This window comes from Thermobia domestica, chromosome 4, assembly GCF_964235325.1.
Source record: "Thermobia domestica chromosome 4, izTheDome1.hap1.1, whole genome shotgun sequence".
NCBI lineage: Eukaryota > Metazoa > Arthropoda > Insecta > Zygentoma > Lepismatidae > Thermobia > Thermobia domestica.
Window position 1 is genome coordinate 18477010 of NC_137457.1, and position 26911 is coordinate 18503920.

Sequence of the window (26911 nt, forward strand, 5' to 3'; positions counted from 1 at the left end):
AATATCTATTATATAGAAAATCATTTTAACTGTATTTTCCTCGCTATCTGCAAGCTTCTTTTTAAGTTGTTTTAATACAGTTCCTATTATTAGAGGAGTTGAGTTTTTCGTTGTAATAATTGATACGTTTGTACCTTTTTAGGTCTATATAATACGTTAAATTTAGCTTCCTCTAATTGTAGGAAGCTAATTTTCTCCTGCTTGTAACATACCTCATTCAAACTAACCTCTTATGGTTATTATTCCATAAAAGACAACATTTATATTATTTATTACAACATTATTTTTATCTATCAGGCTATTATGTGAATCTTCAAATCCTAACCATTTAACGTATACTTTGTCACCTTTCTTTCTTAACACCTTTTCCTACAAGTATTCATCATTATGGTTCGTCTTTAATAATTCTTGTTCGTAAAATCTACCTTGCACATCTTCCTCTTGTAAATCTTTAATTCTATACGTAGGTGGATTAGATGGAATAACTTCGATAATAACAAATACTTCTGTTGACCAATTAGGTGTATATCCTTTCTCAAATAATCCTTTCGATTTACTTATACGAGCATGATCACCTAATTTGTATTTGGGTTTAACACGCTTATATTCTTTCTTATACACTTTCTCCAATATTGTTCGCTCATTTTTCTTGTTAACTTCTATAGGCTTTAAACCAATTCTTTTATGCACACGATTATTATACTCACTAACCAATGTTGGTAATATCTCTATCCATTTGTGATTCCCTTGTGTTGTGAACCTTTTCCACATGTTTTGTTTAAGTGTTCTATTAAATCTCTCAACAACAGAAGCTTTCTTACCACTATAGGTTGAGTAATGTTTAATCTTATTTTCCTCCATCAACTTCTTAAATTCTTTATTGTAAAACTCTTTACCTTGATCAGTTTGTAAGTTACTAGGTTTTCTCACCCTTAGTATGGATTCAAATGCTTCTGTAACATTCTTACCACTCTTATCTTTAACAGGAACAGCAAACGCATATTTTGAAAACACATCTAAAATCGTTAGGAGATACTTATAGTCTTTATTTAATTTGGAAACACCTTTTAATACTCCGCTATCCATTTCCACAAGATCAGCTTGCCAAAGATCATTGATACCTTTTATAACCACTCTTAGTCTGTCAAAGTTTTTTTCTAGATGGTTTGTGAATTTCTTCTATAATGATCTCTAACACCTTTACCATCATATAGTCAATCTTTCTTTTTAACGAATTGAGTTTTATTAATTTTACATATACTACATATACCTTTCTTTAGATATCTTCCGTTCTTTGTTTGTTCAATTCTAATGGTATCTTTCTTCGTATCTGTTGATTTCTTACATTTAACACAATACATCCTGTTTATTATATAGAAAATCATTTAAGTTCTCTTTCTACATACATAATAAAAAATAATAACTGCCCTTCTTCGAAAGCTGAGTTCTTATCTGCTTGAAACGTAATTGTATCGCCATTTTTAACGTCTAAAGGAAATGTTTCAACTACAGTATCGTTCAAAAATATATGCAGATAGTGTTTATCCAAACTCAATTCCATATGCATTATTTTACTATTATAGAGAAATTTGTAGCCATTAGATAGATTAAATATTTTAAAGATTAAGTCCTTAACATTTTTAGTTCTCAATCGACATACTAGATTTATAGTTTCTTTCTTCATAATGAACATATTTGCTTCTTTGTTTGATGTTTGGAAATCTTCTTTTGTAACAAATTTATCTATATCATTCTTTTTAACAATGTTCTCTAATTGCGGTTCTAATTGTTTATGGATATCGCTTTTCATTGATTCAAGCTCAATTAAGGTAACAGCATCTCGCTGATCAACACCATTGACTACATTAACTATTCTTTTGTTTGTAAAATCAATCCATGATCTATAATTTGTTGTGAAAACTTTTTTTATTTCGAATTTAAAACTTGCACGACTCATTAAATTTTGATGTGTGTAATAATTTTCTCTTTTATATTTTTCAAGTTCTTCTTTCTTAACAACGTTATCTAAATTCCTTAACAGCTCCAGCTGCTCTTCACTAATATTAACATTTGAAACATCCTTTCTATCTTTAACATTACCAAATATATCCATGCTCATTTATTATACAGAAAATGTACATCCTAATTTTTCAAAACATTTCTTTAGCATCTCTATGTGTTTAGGTGTGTGTTTAAAATCAATATCAACATGAACATCATGCTTTTTCAACAGATAGTACAATACACATTTTAAGTTAATAAACAATGCTCTTTTCGAATACAGTTTTTTAAACACCTCGTGTAAGTTTTCGAACTCGTTTATAAGTGTTTTTCCATATGTCGTATTTTAATGGTTTTTGATCGGTAACGTGATAGTGTATTAAATAGACATCATCATAATATTTTGTGTATTTGTTTTTCTTTAGTACTTCTAAAACATCTTTTGTTGATATTAAATATTTTGTTTTATCTCTAAATTCATCATTTAACACCTTGAACACATATTCGGAAATAATCCTATCCTGTAAAGCTTGTAAAGGAGATAACTGTAGCTTAAATTTTTTTGTAGTATCATACCATGGTTTTCTTGCACAACCAGCTTTCATTTCTTCATTAGTACTGTAAACCCAACAACTCTCTACAGAACAATCATTACAAATGTAGCTACTCATACCTTTTGTTAATGACTTACTACCACAATTACTGCATTCTAATGGTTTAAAGCTATAATTTGAGAACAACTCCTTTAAGGTAATTATTGGACGTAACTTTTCCAACTCTTCATCAGCGTACAAAAATTTAGCTATTAACGTTTTCCATAAATCAATAACATTATATACGTTATTTCTATCTTTGATAAATTTAATATTGTCGCCTGAAAGTAAGGGGGAAATGATGTATGCAATGTCGTTAGCAGATAAATCAGTAACCGGGAGCTTTATTCCTAACATAGCATACTGAGGCGATATAAGACATTCAGCCAGTGGGTAATAGAAGCGGGGTCTGATTGTATTATTTTTAGAGTTTTTTCTTTTTGTTTTAAACGGAATTGAATATCCTCTACTACATAAGACAATTCGGTTACCTTAATTAATTGCGGATGGATCATTCTTCGCTGACAGCCAGTCAATAATTTCTCAAATTCATTTTCAGATTTCAACTGCCGATTGGGTAATTGAAAAAAACATGGTTCATCCGAATATTGGAATATCCTTTTATAAATATTATCCAATTTGTCCTTTGTCAACAGCAGTCACTTGGTGTGCAAAAGAATGATCCCATAGAGGGGTCATCGCCATATATGGTTTCATATAAGATATTTTGATCGAAATTTTCAAATTCATATTGCTCCGTGATGGTTGGTGGATAAGTAAATTTCGTGAGAATTACTACCACTGATTCATAGAGAATAGGTGAATCAAATGGAGCAATAGACAATCCGCCATGCGCTAACATAGGAATAGATAATTTTTGTATAGGATGATTAAGAACACAAAGCACCATTACTAGTCATATCAGTGTTGCCACCATACTGGTTGACGGATTAATTCCTCGCCTCGCAGTTCTAGGGGTAGCTACAGGGGTAGCTAATGATCTTACTGAAAATCTATCTCCTACGTTCTCTAATTCTTTATCATTTTCCGACTTCGTTTGAGCAAGGGGAGGACACAGATGTTTACAACAACATACAGTACCTAAAGGCATAAAACTAATATAACAACTGACAAGAGTATATGAAACTACTTCTGCTATATCGTGTAGCAATGTTGCTTTTGCGGGGTTTGATACTAAAATAAGGATGGCTATACCCAAATGATTCCTTAATTTATACCTAATCCAAAAAATAATTAAAGAAATAGTGACATTTCACACATACAATATTGTGAAGTATGGTCTAGTAGATTGAATTTTTTCAAAGGGTATGATTTGAGTCTTCAGGGGCTTAACTGAACGTAATGTTGAAATTTTGAAATGTGGCACCCTTGTAGTCCAATGTACGTCCAGACACTGATTGAGATGCGTGGATTCAAGATTTTCAAAAGTTGATCCTTTCAATTTTAAGGTTGAAACTTGAGTCCGAGAAGCAGGTATAATGATTTTCATTTCCAAATCCTTATCATTAATTTCTGGACAAGGAAAGGATGAAGATATTACATGGGTCTCCGTAATAATTGCTTTACATTCACAAGGTAATGACAATTGATAAGCTCCAGGCATAGTAGAATCGAGTTGCATTGTTCGTTTGAATTTGGGGCACTCTATATAAATTTCAGTAGGAGGTTGGTTAAAGCAAATAATCCAGGTCTTACTTCAGTGATCAATAAACCGTTTGTCTCTTCACATCGAAAGGCAAAATATTTACTGATCTCTGCTACTGAGGCAGTATGAAATAGTGTTCTAACACAACATGGTGAACGCAAATTATCCGCGGGATAACTCGGAATATAACATAATTCACTACTCTTACGATCACAAGCAGATAATCGATCTGTGGCCAACACTGAAATATCATTAGCTCGTTTTACAACGATTGACGGTTGATGCGAGATTAAGCAAGTAGTATTCCCGAACTTCTAAGGTACTGTTATCAATTCGTATACTTCGACTTTGCCTGGATTCCGAGTAATAGGCACCTTAATTATTACACTTAAATCATTATTCTCATAGTGGCAAAATGCAATAGGTAATGTATAGTATTTCATCAAATCTGTTAATGGTACAGCTAATATGTACGAGTAGCGTCTTAATTTACCTTGCAATTTTGTCAAATTTGCTTTTAGTTGATCAGGGGTGATCATAGTAGGGGGTATTCTTTGTGACATACAATGAGCTAATATTGCTTGATCTTCATTTCCCTTAATGGATCGTATTAATAATCTATGTAAGCTAGCGAATTGCAAGGTTAACAACAGTTGTTTTTCTGGAATACCTTCTTCTAACTCACGGTTTAATGCTCTTTGTGTAAACTTAATTTGGGTTTCCAATTTAGATATTGTAGCCTTTAACTGCGAATTGAAATTTTGACCCGCTTTTACAAACTGTACTATGTTTCTATGTTCTTGATATATCCCGATCCCCTTAATTCCTTCAATAACTCGTTCCATTTCCGTGGTACGAATAGCCACTTTGTCTACCAATGACACTGTAGCTACTAAACAATACCATGAAAGAGCAGATCCTATAAAATCAATACCTCGTTTCATTCTTTGTTGTAAAAGATTGTAATCAAGATGCGTGACATCATGTTCATTAATTAGCATAGCAAGTTCATTTATGTGCAGAACTACAGAACAATAGGAGAATGTTACATTTTCTGGTTGGGAACATACTTCCTGAGTTAACCTATGTATTAGAGATAATTGACCTTCATCAGTGGGTATAGTGGTTACCTGCTGATGGTAAATTAAGGGAACTGTAGGGAATTATTTTTGACAATCTATTCCAATATGCACAGTTGTAATGAAGACAATAAATTGGTTACCTGATGATGGTGATGAAACACCAATTAAAAACCCTAACATGATCAGTATAGACCCTATTACAAGAAATCCCATCTGCAAAGACCAGAGTTAGTTACTAATTAAAAATTCATGCCATGTTATTTTTAGTGACACTACTAACAATATTTATTTATTTATTTTATTATCTATCACCTATAACAGAGCTTAAGCTCCAATTACAATAGGCATTGTAACTATGTAATTAGTAATATGCAGATTTACGAACATACATCACAATATACATAAGCTATCACATTGTACAAATAATCAATATAATATACATATTCGAAATTACATTGTACAAATAATTAATATAATATAAATATTTGCAATTACATGATAATTCTTAACCATTGCACAACATTACAACCACATCATACTGTGAAGAATATACCAAAAACAAAAATAAGAAAAAAAAGACTTAAGGAATAAAATAACACAATAAATCGAAGCAAAGCAAAAACATATATACATGAAAATACACAACTATAATCTCTTTAAGGCAATATAAATTCAATATTTCAAAATAATTTCTAAATTTAGTAATACTTGACGTTATTCATAATTACAAGTACTATTATTTCATGTACTTAAATTCTCCCTTAAATTCGCCATAAATACTTTCATTGTCATTGCAAAATCAATTTCATTTTTTCCTTTAATGGCATTATTATGTTTCCTGGAGAGTCTTATAAGTGGTGAGTTTTGATGAGACACTGAATTAGATTTCTTACAATAGAATGGTTGCCGATTACGTAACGCCTTCATTTTAACATTGAAGCTCAATAGTTGTAAACACTCATCACATTCCAGAAGGCCATTTACAATTTTATACAAAAATAAATGATCTGTTATTTCTCTCCTTAATTCTAATGTGTCACAAGTAAATTCATTAACTAAATTATCATAAGAAATATTTTCTTCATATGAAGATCTTCTATATTTCTTGTAATACATATGTCGCAAAAATTTAATTTGAATTCTTTGAATTTTCTTAATATAACAGTGATAAAAAGGATTCCATACCACGCTTGCGTACTCAAATCTGCTTCTTACATAGCTATTAAATAGCTTGAATGCCGTTTGAATATTATTTAAAAGTTTAGAATTTCGTAGCACAAAACCAAGTGCCTTATAAGATTCATTAACTACTTTTTCAATGTGTAATTCGTATGTAAGTTTGCTGTTTAGCCATACACCCAGATCTTTAGTAAAATTTACTCTGGTTAATGTTTCACGATTCATAACATATTCATGGATGTATGGAGTACATTGTCTTGAAAATGTACAGACTAAGCATTTCTTTATATTAAAATTAAGTTTATTTTGCAGCGACCATATGTAACAACTATCTATATCGTGTTGTAGCTCAATACAATCGAGTTGATTAGTTATCTTCTTATAAATTTTAAGGTCGTCAGCAAATAAAAGACATTTTGAGAAGTTAATAACACGTGGTAAGTCATTTATAAATAATAAGAAAAACAATGGTCCCAAATTGGATCCCTGTGGTACACCTGAATTTACATTGAATATAAAAGAGTGTAATTGCTTATATACTACGAACTGCTTCCGGTTGCTTAAGTAAGAAGAGATTAATTTTAGTAATCCATAAGAAAAACCAAAATTAGACAACTTCTGAAGCAAAATGGTATGATCCAATTTATCAAATGCTTTAGCAAAATCAGTGTATATTGCGTCCACAGAGTAGCCATCATTGAAAGAATCAGATATAAATTGAGTAAATGTGACCAAGTTAGTAACAGTACATCTTTTCGGATAAAAGCCATGTTGATAAGTTGATATATAAGATTTAACATGCTCAAAAATTTTCTGGTACAAAATTTGCTCAAATATTTTCGAAGGAACAGATATAAGTGAAATCGGCCTATAATTTTTTACTTCATATGGATTGCCCGACTTGAAAATGGGTACAATTTTACTAATTTTCCAAATATCTGGAAATATTTGAGATTTCAAGATGCTATTGTATATATATAAAAGTGGAACACGAAGAACTTCCCCACATGCTTTAAATATATAAGTAGGTATTTCATCATAACCACTCACTTTACTTGATTTTAATTTTTTTACAGATATCTCGTAATCTTTTACAGTGATAGTAGAAATATTTAAACAGTGGGTTGTTTCTTGATAACTCGGCTCAGAAATTGTATAAGAAGAGCAATCCGAGGAATAAACACACTTAAAATAATCTGCAAAAGAATCCACAATTTCTTTACTGGAATTAAGCAATTTACCTTCACAAGTCATCTGATTCTGTTTCCTGTTATCCCTCTTTTTATTATTTATGAAACTCCAAAATGTTTTTGGATTCTCAATTATATTATTTTCTAGCTTACTAATGTATAATTTGTAAGATCTACTTATCATACCTTTCAACTTTTTGCGTAATTCAACAAATTTGATGAAATTAAAATTGGAATGATTCCTTTTTCTTCTAAAATATTCTTTCTGTTTTATAAGATTTATTATCTCAGCTGTAAACCAACATGGATAAGATCTTCTTTTATTTATTTTTCGTTTAGGAACTTTCTTATTAATTACATCATCAAGTTTCTTATAAAAATAATTTAATGAATCATTCGGATTACCATATTGATATATCTGACCCCAATCAATTTTATGAAGATCCTTATACAAATTGTAAAAGTCAGCTTTACAATAGTTAAAGATAATAGTTGGACTAAACTTTGTTTTTAAATATTTAGATGTAATAGAGAATTCAATTAATAAAGGAGGATGATGTAAGTCCTCAGTTACTAAAGGACAATTATTCCTAGTAATATTAATATCTTTTAAGTTTGTTAATAATAAATCTAATGTTCTTCCATTATTATTCCTTATATTATTGTATGATTGAAGATTAAACAAAGACAAAAAGTTTAGAAGCGCAACACAAATATGACCTCCAGTTATAAGATTAAAACTGGAATCAGTAATTGAGGGTATGTTAAAGTCACCTACGATAATAATATTATAGAACTGAAAATTAGTGATCTCCTCAAATTTTCTAAAAAAATCATAATATGATTCAATTTTTGAGTTAGGTGGAAAGTATACTGATACAATAATATAAGTACTACCTCCTGTTATCATCTTAATACAGACAATTTGAACATGTTCAATATTTATCCTAATTTCTTGTACTTGAAACTTTTTTAATACTGCTATAAGTGAACCTCCTCCTATTTTATTTGTTCTATCTTGTCGAAAAACTATATATCTGTCATCAATAAATTCACTATCAAATTCACTATTATTCAACCATGTTTCTGTCAATACAATGAAATCATAGTTTTCTGTTAAAATACTTGTATATATTTCATTTAATTTAGTATTAATTCCTCGCACATTCTGGTAACATATTGAAATCACTCTATCATTATTACTCATAAATTATGTTAATTGTCGAATATCCTCTATCGTACGAAGCGTATAAATTACAGAGTCATCTGCTCTTTTTCTCAACTTAATGTTACCAGACCAATCGACCCACAAATATTCGTAATTTTTTTCTCTTTTAATTTTCCGCGCCTCACTGAATACAATTTTTCTTTGTACAGAGAGACATTGGTTTACGTAAATAGGTCCTCCTGTAGTAAAGCCAATATCTTTCCAATTTAAATTACGTTTAACCTTTCTTCTATGTAAGAACCTATCTTTATCTATTCTCCTTACAAATTTAACAACTATATTAGCAGCATCTTGACCGGGATGTTTTTTTACTCTGTGGCACGCATCAATCAGGTTGTCATTAATATCTACGTCTATAGCACGACCTATATTTTTTACAGTTGTTAATATGTTTTCATTTGGTAGCTCAGGGACGCCGCACAGTTCCAACGTGTTACGCCGTCCGTATTGATCCAACTCATCAATTTGTAAGTTCATTTTATCTATTTGTTTTTGCAACCTTAAATTTTCACTTTTTAAATTATCGATAGTTTCCTGGCATGCTTTTAACAGTTCACTTTGATTTTTGAGAAGCTTCGAATTTTCATCTAATTTTTCGTGTGCTAAGTTTAACGACTTTCCTAATTCATCTTCGACTTCCTTGTTCGATTTTTTCAAGTCACTAATTTCTTCTTTAATAGATAACAGTAACTGATAAACTTCAAGTAACGAAGGACACTGTGTTGTAGTCTCCAGTAACTTGTCACTATCCATACTAGAACGCCTAGCTCGATCGCAATTGTCGCAACGCCAAGCTTGATCATTCGATCTAAGAAATTTAATATCATCTTCCGCGAGATTAACATAAGTACCGTGATATATGTTTTTACAAGCTTTGCATTGAATTTTCAGATTCAGTTCTTGCCTGGGAACAGCTTTGGAACATTTACTGCAAACTCCCATATTTAACAATAAATTTTTTGATATTTAACAAAAAGTACAAAAATTTGCTCCAAATTCGTAATTTTAGTAACAAAAACTGGGAAATCTCATATTAATCACATTTAATAAAAGTATTTAGTCGTAGTGTAGTTTTAAAAAGTATCTATGACACTGATATAACACGGCAATTTCACTTATGAAAATTTCGAGATGTGACCTAGTAACACTGAATTTCCATCACAATAATTTTCTCACACTGAGTTTCCAATGCTGTCACTGGTTTGTTTACATTCTTTAGACCGATCACTTCAATATTTCATTGCTGATAATTTACTGAAATGAACAAGTAGCTAGTAAAGTTAATAATCCATTATAATCTACAGTACTTACTGTTCACTTCACACTAAATCTAATTCAATATTGGATATTTCTTCCCATATTAATACACAAAAATCTGCGGAGCTCAAACCACCTTCACACTGCCATGATGAGTTTTCTTCTTGTATTGCATTGTATTACTTGCTAAGTTTTTCTATCTACTCTGAACATTAATTTGAAGGCAATTCCATACCTTTTCCGAAGTTTACGAATTATGGAAACTAATCGTCCTTTTGATTTATATAGCCAAAACCTAAATAGATATCCGGGACGAAAGTGTGCGTATCTTAAATAAACTTCACTGGCTAATATTGTTGAAATTTCTAGGGGCATTATGAGTTTAACATACCTTTCAGGGATATTTTCAGAACATAGCCTTAAGATATCCTTTACCCAATGCTCGACTAACGATTTTATGGAATTCGGAAATGCACGCAATTCTGGTATACGAGGATGAATCATATAGTATTTCATAGTTTGTTATTCTACAATTCAATCTCTAATCAGTGTACTTTTATCTCTTTAGTTAACTCTTCTAATTACTTGTGTATTATACAATTGAAGTGATAAAAGAAGAAAAGAAAACAAATAAAATGAATTTTCAATACATGCTTATTTTTGAGTGTTATTCGAAGTTTCTATATTTTGAGTTCTATCATTGCTAATTTATCTTCCTCTTTTTGGGCGTCTTCCAAAAGATTGTCCTCTATTAATCGGCTGACCTCTCTTTGAGTATTGATTACCGCGGCGGGATCTATTTGATTGATTCCAATACTGATTTTGATTTTGTCGAGTTCTGTATTCGCAAGCAAAATGCCCATATTTACCACATGCGTAGCATTGTATATCATTAATATTTATATTCTGAAACCTTCGAATCAGATTAGGGCGAGGGCCTCTTGTACCACGATCTCTACTATTATAAAATCGTTGTCCTCCATGATTTATTGATACTCCCTGTCGATTTGATTCTATCTTCGCTTGACTAACTTCTACATTGGGGAGCTCCAGGGGAGCATCAGAGAGAGCACGTAAACCTGCTTGAACCTTAGCAGATTCATGCAATTTAAAGAATCTATCGACTTCGTCCACACTATCTGGCTCACGAGTAATGACAAATTCCAATGCACGAGGGTCCAATCACTTTAATATGTGTCGTTTGCGTTGTTTCACTGATGTTAGGATCTACTTTGTTGCACAATCTTAAAACTGCATAAATGTATTCAGAAAAACTTTCATGTTTTTTTTTATTTCGTCTTGCCAATTGTAAAAGAAAAATGTTTTATTACATATGGTTACACTCCACTTAACTGGCTTACATTTTCTCGGTACTCGACAGACCACCGAACTTGGACTTCTCCTACAATTATTGCATATCTTTCTTTGCCCCTAGTTATTCTTAAACAACACAAATCATATTCGTAATTCCACAACTAAATCTAAGTTTACTATACTGCAATTCTTAATATCATTCGTATCCAAAACTTAACTCAAAACTCACGACATAATCATCTATATTATTTTCACATAAAACTTCCCTAACGACGTACCGGCCACTCCCTTATTAGCTAACACTTTTCACGCAACAATTCTCCCCCTCTACAAATGTAGAGTTATATCTACATGATCCACTAGTTTAAATCTAAATAATAAGAATGTAATGATTCATTTCCGTAATCATTGTTGTCCTGTAAAGCTGCAACCTTACATATAACCCCATTTGTCAGGCGGTCTACTTTGTCGTGTGGATCTTCGGAGATTCTCCTGTAATACTGTATTACGTTGATTGTAATTTGTCCCGTTTGTATTACTATAATTTCTCCACCGACTAGGAGGAGTATGATCGTCTTGTATCCTGATATCCTTTTTATTTTCTTCCTTGGGACAACTGTTTGATTCTATCTTTTTGGATCTATTTTCTTTAAAGTCGAATTTCATTTGATGCATATGTTATAAACGTGCATATCCGTTTACTAATACTCTATACGCATTTTTTCCAACTTGACCTAGCAATTCAACTTTAATAAATTTCGGTATGGATTCCTGATGGTTTCTAACCCACACTGTAGTTTTTATATCTTCGGGTTTCTTCTGCCTGCAAATCGGCTCATGACGTTGAATCGTCAACCATGTTCGTGGTTTAAATGAAAGTAGTGTTTCCACCGGCGTTTCTTGTACATGTTTTGAATTTGTATGTAAAAATACATAATTTATCTGACGTATCCAATTGTCAAACATCATTTGTGTTACTCTGAAGTTTTCCTGCATAAATTTTACTTTCAATAATTTATTTATTGATTGAACTGCTCTTTTTGCAACACCATTACTTTCCGGGTGATATGGAGGTGTGCGTATTAAATTTATATTTCTCTGTTTACAAAAATTCGTGAATTGTATTGAGGCAAAAGTGGGGCCATTATCTATCACTAACGTATTAAGAAATCTACACCATTGAAACACTTCCTCTAATTTCTGTATTGTTTCCACACATTTTGTACTTTACACCACCAATACTTTTATCTATTTTGACCAAACTTTGGTTAACAATAATAATGTAAAACCAAAAATTGAAAAATGATCCAAATGTACCCTTTGCCAAGGTCGTTTTGCCTCTGGCCAAGAAATATAATTTGTTCTGGAAGGTGCATTTGACAATGCATTACCGTAATTACATCTGCTAACAAGATCATGTATATCATTAATTAAGTCTGGCCACCACACTTGCATTTTAGCCATACTTAACATTTTTTCAGTACATAAGTGATTTGCATGTAATCTACTTAAATATATATATATATATATATATATATATATATATATATATATATATATATCGTAGTTTCATTGGTACAATCACATTTCCATGAAAAAATAACAAATTTCCTTGTACTTCAAACTCATATCTATGTTTAAAAAAAGCTCTTTCGTTCTTTGGTATCAAGATTGCTAGGCCAACCATTTTTCGTCCAGTTGAATACAGTCTTCATCCAGCTATCTCATGTTCGGTTAACAGGAATGTCTGCAACTGACTTATATAATTTTTCGATATCTCTTCATCTTGCGTCGAATTATTCAAGGGAAATCGTGAAAAAAAATCAGCCAATTTCACATCTATATGGTAGACAATATCAAAACTGTAATTATTTAACAGCAAGTACCATCTTAAAAGCCGTGGCATAATCGTGGATGGCGGTGTTTTAACACCAAATATCCATCTCACCGGTTGTGAATCGGTGAGAATTTTAAATTGTCTTCCATAAATATATTTGTGAAATGTTTTTACCGCAAATACCACTGCCAATGCTTCTCTTTCAAATTGGGGGTAATTTCGTTCCGCATGGGACAGCGTTGCCGACGCACATTCTACTGTTTGAAAATGTTTATTAGTACGGTTTAAGAGTACTGCTTCTACTCCTGTGGGCGATGCGTGTGTCATAATGAAAACTTTCTCATTTTCCTGGAAAGGATGTAAAACTTGAGCCGTAGCAATACTCCTTTTAATTAATTCAAATTCATTTGGTGTTTTTGTTCCCATTTCCATCTCACACTTTTATGCAGTAAATTCAACAAGTTAGGCATTTTCACAGATAAACCGGGAATATGCAGATGATAGAAATTAACCATTCCTAAAAATGATTGTAACTCCTAACACCTTTTGGAGCCAGAGCATTTACTATATGTTCCAATTTTGATTTGGTCGGTGAAATATTATGTCCATCCAAATCATATCCTAAATAAGTTATTTTTTACTAAAAATAATTCTTGTCTTTCCGTACCTTCACATTAAATTCTTTAAATTTTTCTAAAACTTTTACAGTTCTGTCGTAGCATTCCTCTACTGTTGACCCCAAATTAAAATATCATCCAAGTAAGTTGCAATTCAATCACATCCTTGCAGTATTTGATCCATAAAACGTTGAAAAATTTGCGGCGAACAATTTAAACCAAAGGGTAATCTTGACTGGCTGAAAAGACCCCAAGGAGTGCTAATTACCAAATATTTAGTAGACTTCTCATCCACTTCTAATTGTAGATACGCATTACTGAGATCTAAAACTACGTTGTATTTGGCTCCCACCGCTTATTTAAAATATCTAGAATTTTAGGAATAGGATAAGCACACCTTTCCGTGTACCTGTTAATGGTCTGCTTGAAATCAAAACAAACGTATATCCCCATTCTTTTTTCGCACTACTACCATTTGCGTCGTCCAATCCGAAAACTCCACATTCTGCAAAATGTTTAATTTTCATAACTTGTCTTACTTTTGTTTAACTGCACCCATGAGAGCATTTGGTATTTCATAGGCTTTTCTAAATATGGGTATAGCATCCTGTTTTATCGGTATCGTGACTTGATATCCTTGAACGGCGTTATCAATACATTCTGAAAATACCGAATTAAAATCTTTCACAAATTTTTGTTGAAAATATTCTGTCTCTTTTTGTGTTCCCAACACAGGTGCCACTATATTCTGATTTAAAATATTACCCACATTTTTATGCCTCCACATCGGCGTTAAAATATCTAACCAATCTCGGGCCATTATAGGTATAGCCATCTTAATGAATAATAACCAACGACAGATTATAGTCTTGATTCTGAAACGTAACCCTGATATCTATACATCCCATAGTAGAAATGTAGGATGCATCAGCATTTCTTAATTTAAACGGAAACTCCCTTACTGGTTTTAATGGAAACCATTTTTCTTTCTGCGTACTACTGATCGCAGAAACAACCGCTCCGGTGTCTGGAAAAAATTTAATATCATGGTTTTCACATCGTAAAAGAATTGTTACCGGTTTCAATATGACCATTATGCTGCGTAAAATTTTCTAGTTTGTTATAATAATATCCTACCGACTGCGCCAATATGTAAAAGCAAAATGTTTTATTACATATGGTTACACTCCACTTAACTGGTTTACATTTTCTCTGTACTCGACAGACCACAGAACTTGGACTCCTCCTATAATTATTGCACATCTTTCTTTGCCCCTAGTCCCTTATTGCACATCTTTCTTTGTCCCTATTTAAACAACACAAATCATATTCGTAATTCCACAACTAAATCTCAAGTTTACTATACTACAATTCTTAATATCATTCGTATCCAAAACTTACCTCAAAACTCACGACATAATCATCTATATTATTTTCACATAAAACTTCCCTAACAACGTACCGGCCACTCCCGTATTAGCTAACACTTTTCACCCAACACCAATAATGCGAAGGGTTCACCAAGCTAAGTTGAGGCTGCGAAGGCCTATCTTAGCTGACTTTCTAAATCTTCCAATTTTGCGAAAGACGCTAATGATTCTTTTTTCATATGATACCAGTCAGCGGCACTCGCTTGCAAATATGCAGGCAAATACTTTCGTTGCTCTTGGTCACTCCAGGAATATAAAATTGCGCAAGTCTTGTACGCGTCAAGAAATTGAGATATGTCCTCATTTAATTTTCCTAAAAGGGAGGAATTGTGATGGTAGGTAGTTTATTATTTACAGTAATACTTGCCATTTCTGGATGTTTCTATTTTTGTTTTATTGCGTTTTCTTTCACGGGAGAACTAGAAGGAAATTGAGTTTCTACACATTTGTTACCACATTTACTTCTCATCCTGACTGGACTTCGAACAAATGACGAATCCTTCTTTGACATCCGTATTGGTGTAGCCGGCTCTTAATATTGACCCTATCTGGACCTACAAAATACGAAAGGCGTATGCTATCTTAAGTGTGTTCTTTCATTGTATTCTTTTATCGTTGTTTATATTTCATAAACATCGTTTTAATCTCTCTAACGGATGGAGTATAATCCCTTTAAATTTTTGTTCTCTATTCCCCCTTTTTTTTACTTGATGTTATGTTTTGTCTGTCTGTCTGGCCATCGGTTTGTTTGTGAACACCAGGAATAACAATACCTTCGTAAGGTAAGTAATTAACTTCCTTAACTGTATTTAAAGTATCCTATTGTTTCTATAGCACGGTTTCCGACCATTAATGAATTTTAAAACCTAAACTTATATTTGTCATGACAACGTTGTCTATTTATTTCTTATATATATATATATGTAATTTTAACTACTTACTTGCTTACTTTTTTGTACTTCATTTCTTTCAGAAAGCCTGCTTTCTAATTCAATTTCACGTTAGTAGTTCTTGCGCCTATCGCGATAACTTACTAAATAAAATATTTTAATTACACTTTACGGTGTGAGATGATTGAACAAAATCGATCCGGTTCAGAACCAGAGAACTTCGATAATACAACTTCATTCGTGCAACATTAACTTTCTTTGGCTGATCTTTCCCATTCACATGCTGCACTTCACATACATTTTTCGGATATACGCGTACAATTCTATAGGGGCCTACATATCGAGCTCTTACTAATTTGGGAGATAACCCCGGCTTAGTTGCCAAATTTCTTATGAGGACTAAATCGTTTTCTTTAAACGTATAGGCCTTCCTATGTTTATCAATTTTGACTTTTTGTTTTTGCTGCTGCCTAATTAAGGCGTTTTGAGCAAGTTTTCTTATTCGACAAAGATTCTTTTTCACGAGTTTTCCATACGGGGTTCGACATGATGTCTCGAATTCGATAAATGATACAGCCTTTCTACCAAACACCAATTCAAAAGGAGAATAAGGGTGGGGTTCGTGTCACGCAGTATCATAAGCGTAACAAGCAGTTTTAATAAATAGAAACGAGTCCTTTTGAGAAGTAGACACATATTTACTCAAATAGTTTGCCAACGTATGATTGTATATCTCCACTGGTGAATTTTCCTAGGATGATAGGCGGTACTAAACTTTTAATTTATACCTAGTACGGCCGTAACTTCGCGAGTTACTTGGGCGCAAAAATTAGAACGGAGGTCTGACAATATATTGCGGGGTGGACCAAAGTAACAAATGATATCGTCTAATAAAAACTTTGCAACATTCTTGGCTGTTATGATTTTTAACGGTCGTGCCACTACATAGTTTGAAAACATATCGACAGCGGTGATGACATACTTATAACCATTAGAGGAGGGCAGTGGGGCGAACACGTCCAAATTTAAGGTATGAAAGGGAACTATTGGCTTAATTGGTTCATGCAACCCTAATGGTTTAGTGGTTGGGTCTTTGAGTTCTTGATATTCGCGGCAAGTCTTAATATACTTTTTGATATCAGATCCCATCCGAGGCCAATAAAATCACTCATTGAAACGAGAAAACACTTTACGCTCTCCAAGATGTCCAACTTCTAGACATGAAGTAGGTGTAGCATATAAAACTTCAGGGACCATACATCCTGCAAAACATTGTTTTAAATCGTAATTAGACTTACGATATAATACCTCGCCTACTAATACGTAAGAACGAGCTTCATTATTAGTAGGATCAGACTTTACTAACTCGCGTATTCTACCAAATTATTCGTCTTTTTTCTGTGCCTTGATTACATCAGTCGCGTCAATTTTCATTGTACTCATACAATGTCCTCGATTTGCGTTTTCTTCCTCACTTAGGGTCTGCGTGCGACACATGGACATGCAATCACTATACCGATAAGAATGGTTGCCTCTTATCGCTTTAATGGAAAAGTGTTAAGATTGGAGCCTAATTAACCAACGAAGATATTTTCCTTTTAATTTTTTCATGTTTCTCAAATAGCAAAGACAACAACTATCCGTGAATGCAGTGAACTACGGCACTTCTATTAGATATTCATGGAAAAATAACAGTTTGTACTAGTGCCATGGTCTCTTTTTCTGGGACCGTGAAAGACAGCTTCACGGTCTGAGTTTTTTCTGCTAAAATAAGCAATCGGTCCTTTTTCTCCCTTTTTAATCGGCATTAGTACTGCGCCAATTCCGTACTCAATGCATCTACGTAGAACTCGGTAGCATCTGCTTCCGGATCAAAGATGGCTAATACAAGGTCAGCAACTAGCTTCTCCTTTAAAGTATTAAAGGCTTGACACTTTTTATCTCCAAAGTGAAAGAATACATCAGACTTAGTAAAATATATTAAAGGTTTCGCGATAGCTGAAAAGTTCTTAGTAAACGTTCGATTATAACTAGCTATTCCAACGAAGCTACGTACATCACGAACCGTTTTTGGTTCGGGAAAGTTAGTGATAGACTCGATTCGTCTTGTATCTATCTTAACGCCGTCGCGTCCTAGGACGAATCCTAGAACTGGTAGTTCGGAATACATGAAATGAGATTTTGATGGATTTAATTTTAGATTGGCTTCCCGAAAGCGAGTGAATACTTTCCTAAGTCTCTCTAACTTTTCATCTATAGATTTTCCAAATACAATCAAGTCATCCATGTAGTATGCCATAATATCAAATTTCAACCCGGCAAACACTTTATCGATCATTCTTTGAAATGCTGCTGGGGAAGTGGAAAGACCTTGTAGGACATTAAAAAAACGAGCACTACAGGTGAATGCAGTTTTTAGTTTATCGTCTTCCCTTAAGGGGATTTGAAGAACACCAGATCTGAAGTCCATTGAGCTTCCAAATTGAATGTTAGTGAACAAATCTATTAAGTAGTTGATTAATGGAAGTGCGTAGCAGTCAGGAGGTATGATAGAATTCAATTTCCTGTAATCTACGACTAGTCTCTTAGAATTATCTTTTTTATTGACGAAAAGGACTGGAGACGCATATGGGGATCTACAAGGAGAAATGTTGTTTTGTTTGAGCAATCTCTCTATTTCTTTCTTCATGGCTTTCTTAGTCTCTTAGGTCTCTCTATAGGGAGGTGAAGATACAGGAATATTTGAAATTAATTCTATCTTATGCTCGTATTCGTGTGTTACGGTCATATCTTCTATGGTCCATGCCATGATATCTTGAAATTCAGTTAATAGTTCTATTACCCTTTTACGATCATCAGGGAAAAGGTCTGAGAAATATCGATTTCCCTGGCAATATAATGCTGTAGTTTAGAGTTCGATGCCTCAACTTTCTCAGCGGAGAGTGAGCTGGCTTCAACCATGTTCACTCTTACCTCTGGTGTAGGAACACATTCCTCTAGATGTCCTACGATTTGAGAGTCTGGTATAGTCAGATACCGTTTACTCATATTGAACACAAGCAATTTAGCAAACCCAGTTTCTTCCACATAACTTGTGGGTGGTACTAAACATGAGTAAAATCGATGTAAAACGTCATTCGGTTCCACATAATAATCTCCAACTATAGGATAACTTGACTTAACCTTTACTAAAGCAACTTTTCCAGCAGCTATTTGCATGCACTCGGCAGTTTTGATTAAATTACGCGATGATTGAGTTTCAATACAATTGATCTTCAAGATAGGACATTCATTTTCCGGTTGTGAATCACGAAGAGCGTCTTCAGAAGAGGAACCTGAATCATTGAGTTCTAAACTATTTAGAGTCACTTCAGCTTTCGTACACGGTACCGATGTTGAGCTGACATTTCTATTTTTTCTAGGGTTACCTTTTTTGTTGTAAAACTGAACATGTGACAAATTTAGTACTGTTTGTTCTTTGCTTCTTGGCAAATACTGAACATTAAACTTCATGTTTTGCTGTCTTTGATTGTCTTTAATAATAATAATAGACTGTAACCCTATGCCGTACGTATAACGCTGAATGAAATCTATTCCTAGAACCATTTTCTCGTCTAATTGAGACTGTTTGACTAATGCTACATTTAACCATAGTCAACGAGATCTTCGACCATAGGTCCCAACTTGGAAACTTAACCGAACCACAGGGAGTGATTGTGTTAACTTACCCCTAATGTGCGCAAACGAATTGTAGCACGCATTCGCTTAACATTTGGAAAATATTGAGGAATCATTTCTTCAGCCAATACAGAGATCTGCGAACCAGTGTCTAATGCATCGACCTTTCTACTAAAAATCCGAATGGGAATTGTGGGTAATCTTTGATCACATAAATTCGTTCGAGCTCTTTTCACTTCGATTGGCCTACCATCTCTCCCGATTTCACGTATATACGTCCACATTCTTTTAACAAACAAATCGTTTTTAACGCCCATATAAGGTTTTGAATGATGGAGTCATTTGGATATTCTACTTTTTCTCTTAGTTTCCCCACGAGATTCAGTATAAATGTCAGCTAAATACAATAGTCGTAACACATAGATAGCTTGATCTATTGTTGATACTTCTTTTAATACTAAGGCCTGGACGCAGTTTGAAGGCAACGTCTTATATAGTAAGTGTAACAACTCTCTCTCTCCAATTTCTGGTCTTACGAATTGCCAATCTCTTGTTAACGTATACGCGAAGTTATCAGGTGGAAAACGAGGAGGTAGTCGTTTCATCTTTAGTTTTTGTTCAAGGGGAGCTTTATAAAAATTGTCAGGAAACGCTTGAGAAATCATTTGCTGTAATTCCCGAAACTGCAACTGTTGAATGGCATCCTTACAACACAAGAACCAGTCAAGAGCCGCACTTTCGTGACAAGCTGCCAAATAAATACATTGCTCCTGGTCGAGCCAGTTGAGAGCACGAGCTATGATTTGATATTCATCAAGGAATCTAGTAACAGATTCTTTAGTATTTCCTTTAAAATTGAGCAATTTCGTTAACGGTACACTGGCTACTCGATTTCCAGTTTCTTAATTTGCACTTCATTCATCAAGATTTTACCTATTTTCTACCCGAGGTTCTTTCGAAGGGGGTGAATTAACTTCTATTAACTTATTCTCGTCCAAATTTAATGAATCCTCTGAGGGAGTCTTCACTTCGTGATTATCTAAAATTTTTTGTCTAATATTCTTATATAACAATAGTGCAAGTGCATTATCAGGAGTGGGGGAATATTGCACTTGAGGAGGGTGAGAAGCAACTTGTGAATAATTAGGAAAACTTACATTTTCAATACAAGATTCTTCATTTATAATCACCTTGAGTTCTTCGCCTGAGTCATATGAAAGAGAACTTGGAGTTAGTACTTCACGGGCAGTCTTTTCCTGATAGGGGTCCTTCTATGCCAATAGTTTAATTTCTTCATCAGAATCATATTTACTTGATTCAGGTGGCGAAATTTCTGGGAGTTTACCATCCAAGGGTTTTTCCACTTGAGGATGTATACCGAATGGAAAATAAACTTGCTCATGCTCGACCTCTTCTGAATCAATAATATGCTGCTGTTCTTCCTTGTTTAAAGGTGTTGACGCTAACTTGGGGTCAAACTCAAAATCACTCGTCAAAAGGCTAGGAGACTATTCGGAGGAACTAACTTCACCTTCATTAGAGGGGTGAGTCAATTTTTCTGGCTTAAGGAAAATTGTACGTTTCGCGGCTTATACTGTGTATTATCTAAAGGAGTCAAAGATGGCATTTTATTGCAAGTTTCATCAAAATTCGGTAGATTTTCTTTATAACGCTGCGTTTGCGTTATCAGTTGCCTATCCACAGGATCTGGTAAACTATACTGCTGTGAGTGGTTTATCCGCGGTTCAAGTGAAGTAGGAGAAATGGCTACTAGTAAACTGGTTTGTTGCTAGCAAATTTGTTGCTTCTTTTGCCATGGGACACAATTCAGAGCGCAAAGCCTTCGTGAGCGCGACTTTCTGAGCAAGAGATTTCCTACAATATTTGCAACACGCTTCACCCGATTTTGCAATATTCCTATCATGAAACTTTGGTGGAGATTTCTTAGCTTTGAAAAATGGGAACCAATGGAAAGACATCTCGAATTACTTCATTAAATTTTGTTCTTGCTCATCAAAATATTATGGGGAAGGGGTATTTCACTATGAACAATATAATTAAACCACTAATTGCCATAAAAATTCACAACTTAATAATTAACTTAAATTAACATGCACAATGAACATTACACAAAAATATAAAGCATAAAATATGAAACTATGAAAGTAAAAAGTAGAGATGTCATAGCAGCACCAAAAAACTTTTCGTCCGGAAAAATCGAAAAGGAAAAAGAGAATAGGACGAGCCCCCATTTGTGACGTAGGACTAGCCACACCTTTAAGGACGCGCCCGCATTTGTGACGTAGGACGAGCCACACCGTTAAGGACGAGCCCCCGTTTGTGGCGAAGGTGCAGGTCTCTTTCTGTTTACTTAGCTCGTTGAATTAAACATAATATAGAGAACTGCTCACGCTATAATTTAGCGGTTGTCACAAAAGAATTATAAGTAAATTGCACCATGATTTTCATGGGAAAAGTGGATTAATCTAAAGGAATAACAATTTCTAAAATATTTAAGTTTATTACATGCTTAGAATGGTAATATACAACAACCTATTATTTGAGTAATTCAACAAGAGTAAGTTATATTATTGTATAGTGTATTCTATAGTTGACAGTTTAGTATCGATTGATTTAACAGATAAAATATTCAGGTAATTACGTTATTGGAGACGTATGACAAAATGCAAATATGCGACGACAGTTCTTTATCTTGAAAGTTTTACTGTGGGTAGACAGAACATTTTAAAGTACTGCATGACATCTCTAATATTGAAATTACTGATGCAATAAGTGCTCATACATACCTTGCAGTAGTATTCCTGTAACTTTTAGGAACTTTGACGACGCTTCTGTCAGTTCATCCTTTTGCGTAAGATCCCTAAATATGGAAACCTATTGCTCTTTTGCATTCTGATTGGTCCAACTACCACACCCAGGATACATGGCATGACACACATGTACACACGTGGACGGCGTGAACAATGGTTTTTTGAACATAAAAAGTGAAAAGTAAAAAGTAAAAAAAACGAGAATTTTGGAAATTTTGGCTTTTTTTCATTTTCATCATTTTTCTTTTTAAATAGCTTTCTTACAGTATACTCTAAAGTTAAATAAGATTGCATGACCTAAATGCCATGTTTCCATCTGGAATTCACCATCATGATGGATGGAGCATATGGTTTACGAATTAAAGTAAACATAAAGTACGTAGTACTTGAGGGCAATTTTAGAAGTGATTTAACTTTTGAATTATCGACATTTTTTTCTTCTGTAGATCATTTCTTTGTAGTGTTTAATTTCTTAGAGGTTAGTACTCTAGCTTCTAGCACATAATTAAACCTACGTTTTTCAATATATCCATCAGAGCGTACGTTTTTCAATATATCTGTCAGAGCGTACTTCCACATTTCCGTTCTACTGTACCTGTGCTGTAGCTGTGCAATAATTTAACAATAATCTTCCGGACATAACTTTGAATACCATTTGATAGAAATAATCAGTATCGGATTTAGAAAAATATTTGGATGGGTTTTTCTGAATTAAGTTTATGAGTACAGGAATAACAAATATTTCGTTTCGTTTGTATATTCAGCTATAATCTTTCAGATACAACCTTGAAAACCATTTTATACTGATAATCAGTGGCAGATTTATAAAAGTATTTTGGGAGGGGCTTTTCTTATTAATGCTTAGTTTTTCTAAAGATTCCTAATTTTTTTATTTGAGAACATCTTGAAGTTTACGAGTAAAGGCAAAACTAATATTTAATTTGTTTTAGAAATTTCGGGGTAGAGGCTTCAATCCGAAAGATATCCCCATCCTAACCTCCTTCGCAAATCCATCACTGCTGGTAATTAGTAATAACAAAGATTTAAAAACGATTTGAAAGGAAGCCGGCCAGGACTCACAGTACACGCACTATCTCTATATTTACAGATGGAATTAAGAAAAACTTTTGTCAAAATGGTTGAATGCGGTGTTGAATCCCGGACTTCACGATAGAAGCGCGAAAGCTAACCACTCACTGATGTTTGTTGTGCTTAACTTAAATGTATTCTCTCTCTCTTTCTCTATGACCACAAAAGCTCTTCATTGACTTCTGCCCTTATCCTATTAAGGACGTTTGCCGATTGGATTTCCAGTTAAAACTTTGAAAGCGTTCCTACTTTCTTCCATTCTGGCTACATGACCTGCCCACCTGAGCCTCCTAGACTTGATGACTACCGATGTTTGGTAAACCGTATAAATTATGCACTTCTTCCGTATGAAGTTTCCGCCATTACCCATTCCCGTTCCTCTTGGGTCCAAATATTCGTCTCAGAATTTTCTCAAATAATTTCAGTCTGCGTTCTTCGCTCAGCGTAAGCGACCATATTTCACAACCATAAAGCATAACAGGCTTGATCATCACTTCATATATTTTAAGCTTTAAATTCCTTGACAGAATTCGCGACGACAAAATATTTTGAACTGAATAATAACAAGAATTTTCTGATTTTAGTCGACATTTAATTTCTTTTGGATATTATTTTGGTCTGGTAATACTGATCCAAGATATTTGAAAGTATCAACTGTGTCGAAAGTATTAATTGATATTTTAACGCATTCATATTTTGCCGTATTACGATTCTTGTGAACTTCCTTGTATTTAGATTTCTCTGCATTTACTCATGTCCCTGCAAGCGTTTAATAAGGCCTCTGCATTTCTTTCGATTTTTCTCCTATCAGATTTATATCATCAGCATACACAATAACATGGTGAATACCATTCAACTCTAGGAGCTGGTTCCTATCTTTGATTTTTCTTATAGCGTACTCCGGAACAAAAATAAATAATAACGGCGATAACGCATATCCTTGTTTCAGGTCAATCTGGACGTGGAAGCTCGCATTTTTCTACTCGGACTTTACTCTGGGATTCTTTTAAACACTTAATAAATCTAATTTTTTCGGTATTCCAAATTCTGTAAGAATGTTGTACAATGTCTCCCTCCTAACTGAGTTGTAAGCCTTTCTAAAATCAATTAACACTTGATGTACTGGGTAATATATTCCCATTTCTTTTCGAGTATTTGTCGAATGGTTAATATCTGGTCGATTTCGACTAAATGAAATGAAAAATGAAAACTTTGCGGCAGAGGCATAACGTGGGACGTAAAACTCAAAGTTCACTTGGCGGGGGCTAGGATCGAACAAGGGTCCCCAAGCACCAGGGGTGACCGCTCTACCACTGAGCCACCGCGGCCCCGACTTCGACTAAATCCACACTGATAATCTCCAATAATTTTATCTGCGTATGGAATCAATCTTATTAATAGAATGTGAAGAGAAATGCCTCGATAATTATTACAATCAATTTTGTCGTCTTTGTTGTGAATTGGAACAGTGATTGATTCTCCCACTCTTTTTTAATGTATTCCATATTTTTTCTTTTTTGTAAAAAAAAAAGTTTCGTAACGATATGTTGAATTTTCTTGTTAAAAAATTCAGAAACCTTCAGGACTGGGTAAACCGTGATAGTGGTTATATATTCTACAGCCTAGGAAACCATACGCTCAGATGAACCGTCTATTACGTATATGATCCATGAACAGAAAATTCGATACTTTCCCGATTTTGAACAAGCTTAAGGAACAGTTGGTGCATTAAGGAATTTGGAGCTTTACCGATTTTGCAGATCCTAAGCACCTGATAAGTGGTAACAGATTATTACGTATGTGATTAATCAGTGAAAAGTTTGTTCGAAATATTCATACAATGTATATGAAAGTTAAAACTTAACTAAACAATTTCAAGAATGTACAGAACCACCCGAAACGAGGCTCTTGATGAGCAGATTTCTCTCATGTTCTTCTTTATTTTGCTTCAAAAAGAGGGTGTGTGATATTTTGAAGTAAAATTACTACATACAATTTTGCTAGTTATTTGTGTGTCATTTTTTAAAGTATTTATTGTATATAAGAGGTTAAAATATTATTACATACATTGGTTAATCCTTTGGAATGTAAATATGTTAAAAATTTTAAAAAAATCTTTTTGAAATTCATGGTTTATTTTAGAGGTTCCATATTATTACCTGCATCAACCACTAATTAAATAAGTTTTTTGTTGTACAGAAGCGAAACAAAGTCTTCTTTATCAGTTTAAAGCAAAATTTTCAAAGCAGCCCAAAATTTCCCAAGCAAAAAAGCGAAGCAGAAAAAACCGAGTTTTTTCCAAAAAAGCTGTTTTTTTTTTCGATCCCTTGCATCTCTAATATTAATCCAAAATAACCTTTTCAATTCCTTCAATAAAGAGCAATGTAACCATATTTTTAGACCCGGCGTCACAAAACATAATTACAACAAATGTTTCCACTGGCTTGATATGTTTCCCAGGTATACAGTCCTTAAAATGCGACATTTCAACGGGTTAACAAAGGAAGTGGAACCGAACAAAATGGACATCAATCTAAAGCCATTTCTTTACGTTCGGCAGCAGTTCAGTATTCAGGCAGTCCAATGTCAAACGCCATACTTATATTTTCGAACGAAGATATTGGTCATCAATATCACAACCTTTCATTTTGTGATGCATATCGTAACATGGTCTTGCAATTCGGTGCAAAAAAATGAGTTTTTTTAAGCAAAGAATGAAGTCTGATGATGCAATGAATTGAAATAACATCTTTGAGTTAAACGTTCCATAATTATGGCTGTTAACCTAAGAGAGACAATGATTGAAACAAGTGAATGATGATGAAAGAATCGGTAGAATGAAAAGTGGGAGGAAACAGGAGTGCCCTGAGAAATCCCAAGAGAACGATGTTATCCACGATAATGATCATGTAACTTAACACGTGTTTATTCACTTTGTTGTTTTACAAAATCAATTGTCTACTGAAATTAATATTATGTTGCCTAAAGAGTTGAGAGTAAACATCAACAGGTTGGTAATATTTTGCAGT

The 26911-nt window shown here is 33.6% G+C and overlaps 1 protein-coding gene across 1 annotated transcript in view; it reads right to left on the reverse strand.

Annotated features, from left to right (window-relative positions):
• LOC145683753 (uncharacterized) overlaps positions 1-22988 on the reverse strand; it is a 62800-nt gene extending 39812 nt beyond the window's left edge. The window contains exon 1 of the mRNA XM_081755299.1: positions 22770-22988. The gene's annotated coding sequence lies outside the window, so the exon portion shown is untranslated. The remainder of the gene's footprint in view (positions 1-22769) is intronic.
• Between the last annotated feature and the right edge of the window lie 3923 nt (positions 22989-26911).